This window comes from Leptonychotes weddellii, chromosome 5 (assembly GCF_054177405.1).
Source record: "Leptonychotes weddellii isolate Sample4059 chromosome 5, ASM5417740v2, whole genome shotgun sequence".
Lineage (NCBI taxonomy): Eukaryota > Metazoa > Chordata > Mammalia > Carnivora > Phocidae > Leptonychotes > Leptonychotes weddellii.
The window spans coordinates 120,902,798-120,917,825 of record NC_138373.1 but is presented as its reverse complement, the minus strand read 5'-3'; positions in this window follow the sequence as shown (position 1 = coordinate 120,917,825).

The window sequence follows — 15,028 nt, the reverse complement described above, 5'->3', positions numbered from 1 at the left end:
TCAACAGAAAAGCTACTAGGTACAGGTGACCTGGTTTCTAAAAATTTGGATTTAAATAAAAAACACTTTGATTATGTGCAATTCTATTTGTATTTCAGGTTCATACCCATATTTTTATAATTGTAACATAGCCATTTGAAGGCTCTTAGCAATTTCTTCTACATTCACCATCTTGTTTCTGGCATACTGACTAGGTTTCAGTTAAATAAAAGGATGACTTTCCTTTTTTCTTTTTCTTTTTTTTTATTTTTTAAAGATTTTATTTATTTATTTGTCAGAGAGAGAGAGAGAAAGAGAGAGCACAAGCAGGGGGAGCAGCAGGCAGAGGGAGAAGCAGGCTCCCTGCTGAGCAAGGAGCCCGATGAGGGATTCGATCCCAGGACCCTGGGATCATGACCTGAGCTGAAGGCAGAGCTTAACCGACTGAGCCACCCAGGCGTCCCTAAAAGGATGACTTTTCATGCAAATTATTTTAAAAATTTACTAGACAGGAAGTTTGTTTAAATTCCATAGAGGGCCTAACAATTAGTGAATTGTGAATGTTTCATAGAATTAGAGGGAACATGTGTCTAGTAATGGAAGAGGCTTCCTCATGATATTATTGATATGTTATCATCTGACCTCTTTCTGACAGTGCCCATGTTCAATTTCATTTTTTCTATTTAAGAATTTATTCTGTAAGTTAAGCTTTTAAAATGTAAATTAAAAGGACTGCATTGATATTACTAATTTTCAATAGGACAAGCATTCTAACTGACAGATACTACAAGTGGAAAACTTTTATACTATTAGTCCATTTTCATTGTTTAGCCTTTCATTTGTTAGGTAGCAGATTCCTCTATTTCAATACCCTGATGATAGCTGTGTTTTCCATATACCCCATACAGAACTGGACCAACTAAAAACTTCCAAAATGTTTTGCAGAAAGATAGTGAGTCACAGCCTAATCATATGTAAGAATATTTGATGATACCAACTTTATTTTCATGTCCTTTATACTTAACCTAAAATTTTCTATTTTCTGCTACATCCTGATGTTTTTTTCTGGTTACGGACGCACACTAAATATATTATTGAAATATAAAAATTAGATTATTTTAATGGCTCTGTCATGGTTTGGAAATAAATGATATATATTATTCCTAAAATCTACATCTTATAATTAAATTTTCAATAAAAAATAAGAAATTGTCAACTGAGTTCTATTACGATACAAAATGTACATATTACATTTATAAGATAACAGGAATTTCATTGGAAAGTTACATTCCTTTTAGGCAACTCCTCTTTAGTTATAAATTATACAAACCAGTAGGAATCTACACTATGAATTTGAAAGTAAAAAGCAAGGAAGCAGTTCAGACTTGTTTACATACAATCAAATTATCTGTTTGTAGTTGAATACACGCTGGTGGAAGAATACTACGATTTTTCTATATCAGTCCAGTGGAAATTGTAGGGTTTTAACTTATACCTATGAAACTATGTTCCGTGTCATCAAGAAATGTGTTAGTTTCTGCAGAGTGTTGCCGTGTTTAATGTTATTCGTGTCTTGCTGCCATTTACCAAAAAATAAAAAGCCTTAGGAATTTGATCAATTAATTACTGAGTACTTACTATGTAGAAAGTACCATAAATACTGTAAATATAAAATAAAATGAATTTATAGGAATTCTATTCTTTAAATCTAGGTACTAATGTGCAAAAAACATTTGTACTCGTATGTACCCCCAAATCACTCTAACATAAGTAGACTGTAATAAAGGAGAAAAAAACTGTGTGTAAGCCAATACAGTGTATCAGACTGAATAATCACCAGAATTTGAGTGTTTTCACAAGTTCCTTGTCACTTGCCCCTATGAAATGATAGTAGACTTGCTGACTTCTCAATGTCCCCAAATAAAACCATTCATTACTCCTCCATATTCCCTAGAAATGAGTGTGAAGGATTCTATTTCTGATGATACTGGCATTGACAAAGTAAAATTTTACTTTCCCTTTTTCTCCATCCCCAAATCACACATAAGATACTCAAACTACACACATTAACCACAGTTATCTCTAATTTAGGGAAGGGAAAGTTGACTATTTACAGTGCAGTATGTTCCAGATACTGTGTTAGGCAATTTACCTGTTTTATCTTATTTAATTGTCAAAACATCTCAGTGAGGTAAATTTACTACAGATGACAAAATTGGATCAGAGAAGTGAATTGCTTAGTTAGAAGGTTTGTTATACAGATAGTAAGCTAGTAATGGGTAGAACCATCAGTGTGTATGGTATTTTACTTCCTTATCAAATTAGCACAACCAGTGGTACAAAGAGGGTCTTAATTTTAAAAAGAAGTTTGAAAATATTCATTAAATCAGAAAACCATACTAATAGTGAAATAGGCAGAAATGAAGGGAAAGTTGCAGGAGATAAGATATGGCAGATTGAAGGTGGATGCTCTTTTTTACACTCTTCCCATTGAAAGGTGTAGTCTATGTCACCTCCCCTTGAATTTGAGTGAGTTCTAGGACTTTTTTCAATTTTTTAAAAATAAACTTTTAATTTTGGAAGAATTTTAGATTTACAGAAAAGTTGTGAAGATATATGGTCATGGTATATTACATAACTCCTTTTTTAAAATTGAGGTATAATTAACGTATAACATTATATTAGTTTCAGGTGTACACGTTAATGATTCATATTTGCAAATATTGTGAAATGATCACCACAGTAAGTCTAGTTAACATCACCACCATACATAGGTACACATTTTGTGAAATCTTGCCATTTGTGACAACACAGGGGGATCTAGAGGGTATTAGGCTAAATGACTTAAATCAGACAGAGAAAGACAAATATTATTTATTATTTCACTTACAGGGGAATCTAAAAAGCAAAACAAACAAACAAAAAAAACAAAGTAGAAACCAATCTATAAATACAGAGAACAAACTGGTTGGTTGCCAGAGGGGAGAGAGGTAGAGGGATGGGTAAAATGGGTGAAGGGGAGTGGGAGGTACAGGATTCTAGCTATGGAATGAATAAGGTACAGGGATAAAAGGTACAGATTAGCGAATATAGTCAATGATATTGTAATAGCATTGAGTGGTAACAAATGGCAGCTCCATGTGTGGTGAACATAGCATGATATATATCAAATCAGTGTGTTGTACACCTGAAACTAATATAACATTGTGTGTCAAATAAAGTTCAATTAAAAAAAAAAACGAAGTGAGATATCACTTTGAATATCAATTAGAATGACAAGAAATAACAAGTGTTTGCAAGGATATGTTAAAAAAGGGATCCCTTCTTCTGTACTTTTTCGACCAACAGAATATAGCAGAAGTTAAGCCTTACCTGTTTCTATACTCAGGCCTTAAGAATCTGCTGTCTTTTTCTCTTTGTCCCTTAACATGCTCTCTTTAGGGGAGACTGGAGACAACATCAGAAGTCTGACAACCCTGAGGCCTCCTGAGGTGAAGAATTGCGAAATAGTCATGTGAAGAGGATACACAAACACACACACACACACACACACAAATACAATACAATACTAATTAACCCAGTTGTTCTGCCGTCCAAGTCCAGATACCAGTTATGAGTGTGAAGAAGTCATCCTGGGCATTCCAGGCCCAGGAGATACCACACGGAAATAAACTGAAGTCTAAGACATGTGGCTGTCTCAGCCATGTTTTGACATTTGAGCTACCTCAGATGAAACCCAGACATTAAGGCACAGAAACAAACCATCTTCACTGTACCCTGACCAAATTTTTGACCCACAGAATTGGGAGCCAGAACACAGAACTTTATGGGACAGGCTTAGTGTCTTCCCTCCCCCACCAACACAGGGACACTGTTAATGTAAAATGGGAAAAATTGAAGAGGAAAAACTATCTTATTTCCTTTTTCCTCTCTTCAGGGAAGGAAGGGAAGGGCTGAATGTTGAGGGGGTAAGATAAATTTTGTAACTTGTGACTGGCCTCTACCCAAATGTATTTTGGCTTGTTTAAAATTATTGGTCTTATCCTCTTAGGTGAGGATTTCTATAGATAAATTAATAAATTGCTCCAGAAGAGTGTATCTAGAACAGCTAACTATTCTCTGGTCTCTTCTCAAACTATTCCTTCTTCAGTATCATGGCTGTCCCAACTGCAGTTGCTATTCCTGGTGCCCTTCGTGCTAGTGTTTCGAGGTAAAAAGAGTCAGTTTGGGGCTAATCAAAGCATGAAAATGGAAAATTGGCCCATGGGTTTGAATGGCAGCATGGCCCAGGTAAATTGAAGCTAGATAGATTTGAGTTCAAATCCCAATGGTGTGAATTTCTGATGTTATTCTTTTTATCTGTAAAGAAAAGATAACCTAACACATGGAGATACTGTTAGGATTAAATAAAATGGTCAATGGAAAGGGCCCAGCATATAATACAGTAGTTGCTTAATGTTAATCTGCTTCCCTTCTCTTATTTTTTCAGGCTAAATGATGAAGCATCTAGAGTGGGTCTGGCTCTGTACTTAAGTGAGGAACTCAATGAGGACTTCAGAATGTCTGGGAAAAAGATGTACTCTGTGGTCAGTCGACTATGATAATTGTTATTATCATGCAGATTGGCCAGACAGACCACACAGCCATTTTCTAAAGTAATGTGTAGCGGTTTCAACTAGTGAGCAAGAATACAATGTAGACACGTGGCTCCCCCATAGCCATTTAAACGTCAGTGTGCCCAGCAGGATATTAGCAAGAGTTACATTTTCTCTTTTTCCTTTTTATAAATAAAATTGTATAGTATATAATATCACTTAGTCTTACTTATGCAATCTTGCCCCACATCTTTATTGTTTTAAGCTTTTTCTTTTTTTTCCCCCTTTTTCCTTTCCTTAAAAAGTGTTCTCACTAAGGTAATTTTTAAATGATTTTGGAATCTTAAAATATATTTCTATAGATTACAATGGGGACTGATAACTTCTGCTGCAGTTAGGCCCATTTGGCTGCACAGAAACTCACGTATCTTGAATAAAGGAAAATTATTTCAATGATCAGTAAAGGAGGAAGGGAATTTAGGAACCGGGAGGGAGAGTCATAGTGAGTGAGTCATAGGCTGAAACTAGACCCAAAGCTGAATAAGAACTCTGAAACAGGACCTTCTTCCTTTTCTTGTGCCTTCCGCTTAGGAATTACTTTTTCTAGTGCTGCTTCACTGATCCAGCTATTGCTGGCCTCACCCTTGGTCTCCATGCAGAGATCCTACTGATGGCCTTTCCTGTCGATTTCCTTATAACCTCATATTACTTGTATCTTCAATTCTATCTCATGGTCTTGCTCTAGGCAGCCTTCCAATGCAGCGATTGACTTCTCTTACTGCTATTGCAGAGGTCACACTGCAAGGCCAGGACAGAGGCCACAGCAGCATGCAGGAAATGGGCGAGCTGTACTTTGGTGGATTGGGGCAATTTTTCTTAAAAGAAGCTATAGTTATTACAGGCATCGTAAGTGGCATATTTAACACATTTTGAAATTTTTAGTGATATTCTTATCTATTTATTAACCAGAATTATAATTAGCTTCTTATTTGCTGTGATCCTTCTACTTACCACATACACCAAGAAAGCTTTCCTTACTCCTTAATTCTAAGAATTAGTTTTTAATCAAGTGGCCTTATAATTGCCTGGGTGTCTCTTCCTTTGGACTATATATTAATTGAGGACAGAGATTATGTTATATTTATTATTAAATCCCCACTATAATCTGCCATATGGGCAGTAGAAAATATATATATAAATCTTGAATGAGTATAGAGGATAAAACTTACTTGATTTGTTCATGTCCATGAAGTAACCATTTAAGAGATACAATAAATTTCCTATGTAATTTCATGTTTTAAAACCTCAACTTACTATCTACCATAAAGGGTAAGATCCAATATTAAACATTATCACTAAGGCACATACCCTTTTTGATCTGTACTGAGTGACTCTAAGATGAATGACCAATTTTTAAATGATTATTTAAAGATAATTGATGTTATGCAACCTTCTCCTATATACTTGTATAACTTCAGAACATTTTCTCTATTATTTAAAAATGTGGAGCTTTTTATTATTGGCTGGTTCTGTCATTTCTCCTAACCAAATATTTGACAGAAAAAACAATTTCCTCAGGTTGGCATATTTTTCCCAGTTCAAAAATGTGCTAGTGACATTCCGCGCTAATTTTATTTTTACCAGTCAAAAAATTGTCCTTTTCACTGAGCAAGTTTTATTGCCATGGAAGATTAACTGGGGATGTCAAGAATAAGAAAACATGTCAGACATTTTGTACTCTTTCTGTCAATGGGTCATTCATTTATTCAGTCATTCATAAGGTTAGCTCATTCTTTTAGAAGCAAGAGTCTTAATTTACATTTTTCATATATTTAAATGAACTAATTACTGAGAGAACAGCCAGAAAATATAAAACTCAGCCTGATATAATAGCAAACGTGAAGGCAAAACATGACAGTTCTTCCCTCTTTAAAACTGTCTAGGGATCTTGATATGAATACCCAGGATGCACTGGAACTATTTGTGAAAAGAGTAGTTTTTCCTGCTGCCAACGCCAGATATTTGTTGCTTTACTCTACTTGGGTATTGCCATTTGTGGGGACTCTCCGCTATGGCTGAAATTGTTGACCTGATTAGAATATTGATGAAAGGAAACTCAGTTATTCAAAGTGCAGAATATGAAGAAATAAGATCTGCCAGAAAACATAAATAACACTTTCATTTCTGTCTAAATTCTTAAGAATAATATATTTTCCTGTTGGAGCTGTTGGAAAATAATATCTTCTTGACATTACACTAAGTGTTCTTGTCAGGCTGATAATTATGTCATAAATACAGAGAGCCTGTTTTCCCCAAAGCGGGGGAGGGCCTGAGTTCTGAGTCCTCCACAGAGGCTCAGCCAGACTCTGCCATCCCTGAGCCAGGATTGCTTGGGGGCAGGAAGAGTTAGCAAGTACATAGAAGACCCAGACGCTATCTTCTTCTAGTGTCTCATTTTCTTTTCTTTTTTCTTTTTTTTTAAGATTTTATTTATTTATTTAACAGAGAGAGACACAACGAGAGAGGAAACACAATCAGGGGGAGTGGGAGAGGGAGAAGCAGGCTTCCTGCGAAGCAGGGACCCCGATGCAGGGCTCGATCCCAGGACCCTGGGATCATGACCTGAGCCGAAGGCAGACTAAGCTTAACAACTGAGCCACCCAGGTGCCCCTCATTTTCTTGCTTTCATACTTCTGGGTCTAATATTTTTACATCATAGTATTAATAATTATTGCAGCAGCATATACTTTAAAAATATTAAAAAGACAGCTTTTCGAAGAATATTCTCAGAAGGAGAGACTGATTCCCCTGCTTCCCTCTTAGCTTTGTTGTACTTCTCCCAGTAAATTCTCAGGATCTATGACCAGAGACTTTTATGAAAATCCAGTATCTTACAATCTGTTTCTTAGGCACAATAAGGACATACTAAGAATGGTTGTATTTTCTCTTTACAACTAGTATAGTCCTAATCTTTGCTTCAAGGTCAGTTCTACCTTGAGTCATATTTCCAGTGGCTGCAGAACCACAGAAAGATATTACTTAGAAAAATCAAGTTTTCTAAAAATGATATTAGATATATTAATAAAAAAGTTAATGGTAATAATAGTGTAATAATAACATTTTATGTACTTACTACGTGCTAGCAGATAGTATTTTAAGTGCTTTATAAGGAATAAGTCATTTTTAGGTAGAGAGGATGAGGCATAGAGTGGGTAGGTAACTTGGCTAAGTAGGGACAAGAAGAGAGTGAGTCAAGTGAGCACTTGACTCTAGTGCAAAATTTAAGGATGCCAAAAAACTCAGTAATCAAGGTTAGTAATAATGAAAGAAATGAATTAAAAATCAAAATCAAATAAATCCATGATAAGCAAAATAACAAAATTTTAAATTAAGAGATTACTGTTTGTCATATAATCCAGTGTTATTATTCAAATGGAGAAATTGTTTTCAATCATTTCACTCTTCCTCGTGTGCATGGTTACCAGGACCCTTTGCTGGTCCATTTGTGAGGGTTGACAGTGGTGTGTAAGCAGATTTGGCAGTTCAGGGGTATCTATAGCTATCTAGCTATCATCTATCTAGCTATCATCTATTTGCTATCTATACATACACACACATACAGATATATATATGCACAAGAGCTCATATATATAAAATATTTGTGTAACACATATATGTGAGTATATATATACGAAAGTTTGTATTAACTTTCTCTCCTCGATTCAAAATATAGGAGAATATTTAGAAAAGTGTACATAGAAACACATATTTTTCCTTTTGACTCAGGATCCAATATGGCTTGGCAGGGCACTAACCCTAAGGCTACCCAGCCAGTAATTGGCAGAGCCAGGACTTAAACCCAGGTGGTCAGGCATCAGAGTATTCATTTCAACCCAAGGACAGTCTCTTTGTTGATAAGAAATGTGTATAATTTGCATAAAAACAAAGGTTTTATTCCGATATCTTTTAATCTTCAAGTTAAGAAAACAATTAATTGGTTGATAGTTGATGACTCAAACTTCTTTGCAGATAGTTGTTACTTGGATATCCTTTATTGAAATGTGGCAGCTTGTGTAGTTTCCCATCTCTCCTGGGACTGGTATATCTCCCCAAATTCAATTTCATTAATTAAAACATTGTTTCAAGAAAAGAAAATAATTTTAAATATTAAAAGTGTGACTATCATCTGGACTTTTTAATGTTTAACTCATGAAATCAATAATATTCAACTTCAAATAATATAGCAATCATACTACTGTACCTATAGTAATTTCCCAAAGAAACACACCTCTGTGTAATATATGAAATGTACAGGTTGATGCTCATTTTAATAACTTTCTTAAACAAAATAAGTATTGAATAAAAACATATTAGCAAGATGTGGCTATCACATGACATGATTAATTTACATTGATGTGGCCATTTACAGCGTCAACTCTAAAAAGAAGAGTAGTTGCAAAATTTGTTTCTTCTAAAATTATACGATTTGGAGTTATTTCTATTCATGGCAGTATTTCATTTTCTTCTCTTTTCTTTAATTAGTGAAGGCTTGCCACATTAATATTTTTAGTAGCTTATAGATATGTTCCCTTGTTAGCATAACTTGCAAATTAAATACTGCCTCAGCTAAACAAGTTCATGCAAGTTAGGTGTTTCTTTTCTACTTTTCATTGTGTTTTTTGGTAAGCCCTTACCAGGAACTTTACATTTGTACAAAATCACATATTTATATATGTGTAATACTTAATTTTCATTTTCTCTTGATTGAACATTTGATAGTATATGTCCTCCCAGAATATTTTCTGAATTGTGGGGTTCTAAGACTTTTACTTTCTTTTGGCACTTTCTTTTAAGTGAGAATAGTTTTACATTAAATTAAGCGGTAATAGTGTTGGACTTCTCTAATTCTGCAGCACTCCCTTAACTGACTGTAGAAAGTAATCGGTTTAGAGAGCTGAGTCAGGCATCATCATTTTGAATGCAGTACTGCTATGTGAATTTGGGCCCCAGCTTTAACTTAGCATCATCCTGATCTACACAGTACCTATTGCTCTAACCAATGGAAGCTTCAGGGAAGTTGTATCTCCCTCCATTTAATCAGTTGAGAGCTACATTTGGCATTTTTCAATAGCAACATTATATACTACCAAAAAAAAAAAAAAAGAGCAAGAATATCACACCCTCTTACTGGATGGTAAACAATTTTCCCTTGTCTCTTTAACTAGATTGTTTTTTTTGCCCATTTAAATAATCTGATTGTATTAGATGGTTGAATATGTGTAGAATTAATGCATTATTTGAGAATATCCAGTTTTTCCTTTTCTTCTCTTTTTTCTACATTTGCATACATTGCTTTGCTCTCTCTAGCAAAGCACCAGGCTACCTTCAGACCTTTCAGTCTCCTTTGTTGCATCTTATCTTTTCCCTTGCTTTGGACAGAATGAGAACTTTCCAAAATAGGCTTATGAACCACAGTTTTTCCAAATACTGTGTAATCAGCTGACCTATTTCAGATGCAGCCTTTTTTTTTTCTCCCCACAACATTCTGCACTAACATGCGGATATATTTTCACACAGAGATATTTGTATGCTATGCCCAAATGGTTATTTTTACCTCCTGATTTATGGCACATATTTTTGGATGTTGTTAGTTGCTTCATTTTTCAACTTCTTATGTGCTATGTTTTCCTTTAAGTTGGGCGGCTTGTTATTTTTCTGAATGTGATTCGTGATTCTTTCACACCTCTGTGATTTTATTTGCATCAGTTCTTCTCCTAAACATGCACTTCTTCTGACACCCTTACCACCATGTCCGATAATCATGTCCCAGGCCATTCTTCATCACTAGGTTCAAGATGTTTACTATTAGATGTGTCCTGTCCTCTGGACTCCATGGAACTTTGATGGCATTCTCTTATATTCTATGTACGTAAATATTCTCTTTCATGGCCTCTCTCTTTACAGGATATCACCTAAGGGAAGATACCATGCCATCTCTGTATTCCTTGTAATATATAACACAGTTTTTATTTAATGTTACCACTTGTCTATATCAGGAGTAAAAGATGAAGACCATATTAACTGTTAACTAAATGTTGAAGACTGCGTCTGAAGATGTCAGAGAGTGAAGACAATTCCTTCCTAAAACTAGGGCTTGAAACCTGGCTGCCTTTATGTGGCACACATCTGATGGGAGGTTCTGAAAATTGTAAAGTGACTCTTCCATTTGCTAGCCATGTTTCAAACAGCTCCTTCTGAGAGGTACATGTTGCCTGGTTCATAGAGTGTGTAGGACATCGTGTCAGCCAAATTTACCCAACTACTGTCATTTAAGATATCATTGAATAAATGAAAAAATTTCTAAGGGCTAAGGAACAGAATACATATCTTACCTGTTCTTACTTTAATATATACATTTAGTTTCTATTTTTAAAAAAATGTTCATTTTATATCTAGGCCTTTTGCAAATGAAATACTAATATTATAGACAAGCCCTCATTTGAATACTTAACAGTGAGAAAATGTCTGACTCACCTATTTGCATTTCATCGAGTGGTAAAATTTTACCAAAATTGCTTAGAAAAAAGATTTTGAATAAAGCATTCAAAGAGGATTTTTAAAATAGGTCAGTCCTGAGAGTTGAACTGTACTGCTTCAAAAGAATTTATTAAAACCATGCAAAAGTTTATGAATAATATGATTAATTCATAAAACCAATATTACCAGTGGAATGGCCAGTGAATAAAGCTGAGCAGTTACAACCTAAGAGAAAAAAATTACAATAAAAAACGTGAGCATCTGTTGATGAAAAGCTAAGCATATAGGATATCTTTAAGCCGAGTTCACCCATACGGAAAATACATATATTGAATTTGAATAGTGTGTAGTATCCCTGAGAGTACGAGAGGCGCTACTAGATTTTTCAGCTTGAATGCACTGTGATGAATTCATTTATTGAGCTAGTGCCAGGCACTGTTCTAGGCACGGGGACTATAGCTGTGAACGTTCATCTCTTTTGTTTTGTGGACCTCTGAAGATTCTTGCATATGGGGTCTGTTAGTGATACTGGGAGTCATGCATTCCAATATGAAGAGGGATAAATGCATAGCCCTGCAAGAAAATGAAATGAGATACATCTGAAACGGATTTTAAAAAGGGCTTTACTTTTCAAGCAAACAATAACATAGCATTCAAGAAACTTTCTATAAACAATAAAATGTTTTTGGACAAGTAAAATTAGGTTGTAATTAAAAGTTTTCATTTGCACTTTTATTTCCTTAAGTCACTTAAAGTTTCTTTATGCTCATATACCCAAGTAATAGATCATTAACTGTAACTATGTTTGTTCCTTTTCATTGCACTTCTATTTTAAGCATGACAGAGAATTGAATAGTACATTACCAAAGGGTAAAAATTAGTGCAGGTGAAGGATTTCAGGGCAGTGCAAAAAGCTACTTTGCATCATTAAGATTCTGCTAAATGTTTAGAGATAGAGGTGGGAGGGGGACACTCCACCATTTTCCCCTAGGGAAATCTAACATTTATCACATTTATATCATGTTAGGAATGTGATCCTACTCAGAAAGAACTCTTCAAAAGACGGAAGGAATATTTACTTAGGTGATTGAGTTGATTTAAGTTTGTATAGACATCAAGAAACATGGCAACCCAGCTTTCAATCTTTGTCACCTGATGGGAATCTAATAAAGCACTCTGGAAAGTGCCTCTAGGGAACATGGCTTACAGACCATCTAAAAGGCATCTTAGGGATTTTAGCACCTTCAAATGCCTCCATTGGGCACAGCTCCCCTCTGCATAAGGGATTTAGATTGAATCCCAGACCAGTAAGTGTAGAATCTAAATACCTAACACAACCAAGGGCTACTTATATTCTCTAGAAAGGTGAATAATGGGACAGAGAATAAGCTCTGAAGTTTTATGAAGTACTGAATCAATATCGATAGACTACCAGGAAAAAGGAAATCTTCAGGATGTTTTCTTGTTAACTAGATGATGAAATCTGTTTCATAGATCTGTGATTTGTAAATGGCAGTAACCTCATATTCTGTTCCTCTTTATTCTCACACTTAGCACTCTAGTTCCTGTGGATGCAACTACATGTTGTTGACCAATTAATAATTAGGGAAATAAAAAGTATACAATCAGAAAGCATGACATTTTTTGCTATAGATTAGAATATTAAAAGCTGAAGTAGACACAAGCTGAATTTAAGATTTTTGGCCTTTCATTGTTCTGAGGACCAGATTCTGAAAACATTTTTCCTAAGTATTTATAAAACCAAAGCTTTGTTCCATAACATATCCGTGTTCACTTGGAATTGAACCCATGAACATCAGACAGATGGCACAACTCTCCTGGCCTCTCTCAGTAGCACCAAACAACATGGTTTTGGAAGAATGTGATAGCTATCTTCTAAGACGACAATTTCAAAGAAACTTGGAAATATACTTCAAATTTCTGCACATTTTTCCCTTGTTCACCTGATATTGTATAAAAATGCCTAAATTGATCCAACTCATTTTTGTTCTAAACCATATAGCTCTGCGAGATCATTATTCACTCATATTAAAATACAGGAAAATATAGAAATGTTAGGAAAATAGTTTTTTGGAAATATACTCAGGATTTTTTAAAAATAAAGGAATACATTTATACCTTATAGGAAATATATTATGTTCCACTAAGGATTTAACTAAGAAAAATTTTTTTCTTTCTTCACAGGGCTTGAACTCACGACCCCGAGATGAAGACTTGAGCTGAGATCAAGAGTCAGATGTTTAACTGACTGAGCCACGCAGTCAGTTAAGACTTTTTTTTTTTAAAGATTTTATTTATTTATTTATTTGAGAGAGAGAGAGAGAAAAACAGCATGAGAGGGGATAGGGTCAAAGGGAGAAGCAGGCTCTCCGAGAGCCGGGAGCCCAATGCGGGACTCGATCCCAGGACTCCGGGATCATGACCAGAGCCGAAGGCAGTCGCTTAACCAACTGAGCCACCCAGGCGCCCAGTTAAGACTTTTTATACAAAGTTTTCTGTATTTTAACATAGCCTTTAACTTTTTTTCTAATATACAAACCAGCCAGAAGTAAGTTTAAAATCTTAATATAAGAAAATTTAATCCAGTTTAAAAATCACAAAATAATTTTTATTTCAAAACAACATTAGGTATTTAAATAGCAATTGAGCTTTCAAAGTATCTTTGCATATATAACCTCATTTCAAATTCCCAGAAACCATATGAGACATTTTTAGTTCCATTCTGCAAATGAGAAATCTAAGATTCATGATGATTGAAAACCTTTTTACACAGTAAGAACTAGAGCGAGAATTTGAATCAAAGTCACCTGATTGAATGTCCAGTGCACTTGGATGACCCCATATGGCTGTGACATGAGTCATGCAAATATTCTGAAACTAGTAATTTTTATACTTTGATTATTTGAATAATTTTCATTATTTTTATGTAAAACTATGTATGAATTATAGACATTTAAAAATAGTGAAGCAAAATAAATTTAGTAAAATTCTCCAGTTATATCACACCACCTAGCAATGACATGCTAATGCTAGGTGAATTTTCTTACAGACTCAGTAACAAACTTATATATGATTAAAAACACGATCACAATTTACATGCTGCTTAATCATCTGCTTATTTTTTCCACTTAGTAATGTCGTGACCTCCTTTCCACATTATCACGTATACTACAGAATCCTTTATAGAATCTTTTCCCTATTATTTTTTTCTCATTGTGCTTAATAATGTCAGGTAAACAAAGGGCTCTTCTACATCCTGTGGTGAGAAGTAATCTATAGGAAAAAATCTCTCCATTGCCTAAATCAAAATTAAAGCTCTAGAAGACATGGATTTCCACTTCGTGCTGAGTTTTCCAGGAGCCTTAAGAATCAACATACTGTTTAGTTGTTTCTCACAGGAGGTGGGAGGAGGTGAACAAGATGGAAAATTTCAGAAAGCAAAGTCAGTAGGATTTAGTGATGCTCATTTCTCAATGAGATGTGATAAATGGCAGATACATTTGTCTCAATGCCAGCCATTCCTTTGATAATCTATGTAGATATTTTTTAGGGCAGTGTACATGCACAGAGATTTTGTGAAAACAAATTTAAATTTCCTAGGTTACCAAGCAAAGGATTCACTGGATATTCAAGTATTTATATAATTAGATGTTGCACTATAACAAATTACAAAAGGAGATCTCTGAAAAGTAACCTGATTTGAAAAGAGATAGAACAGGTAAGATTGATGAATTTTATTTCATATTCATTATACCTTAAAATACTAGCATTAACATTTATAAAAATATTTAATGTAATTTTTTGTAGCAGGAACCATATTTTCTTAAAATACATATCATCCTACTTAAGGATGACCAGAGTCCCAGTTAATGTGAGACTGAGGGTTTTTCAAGATG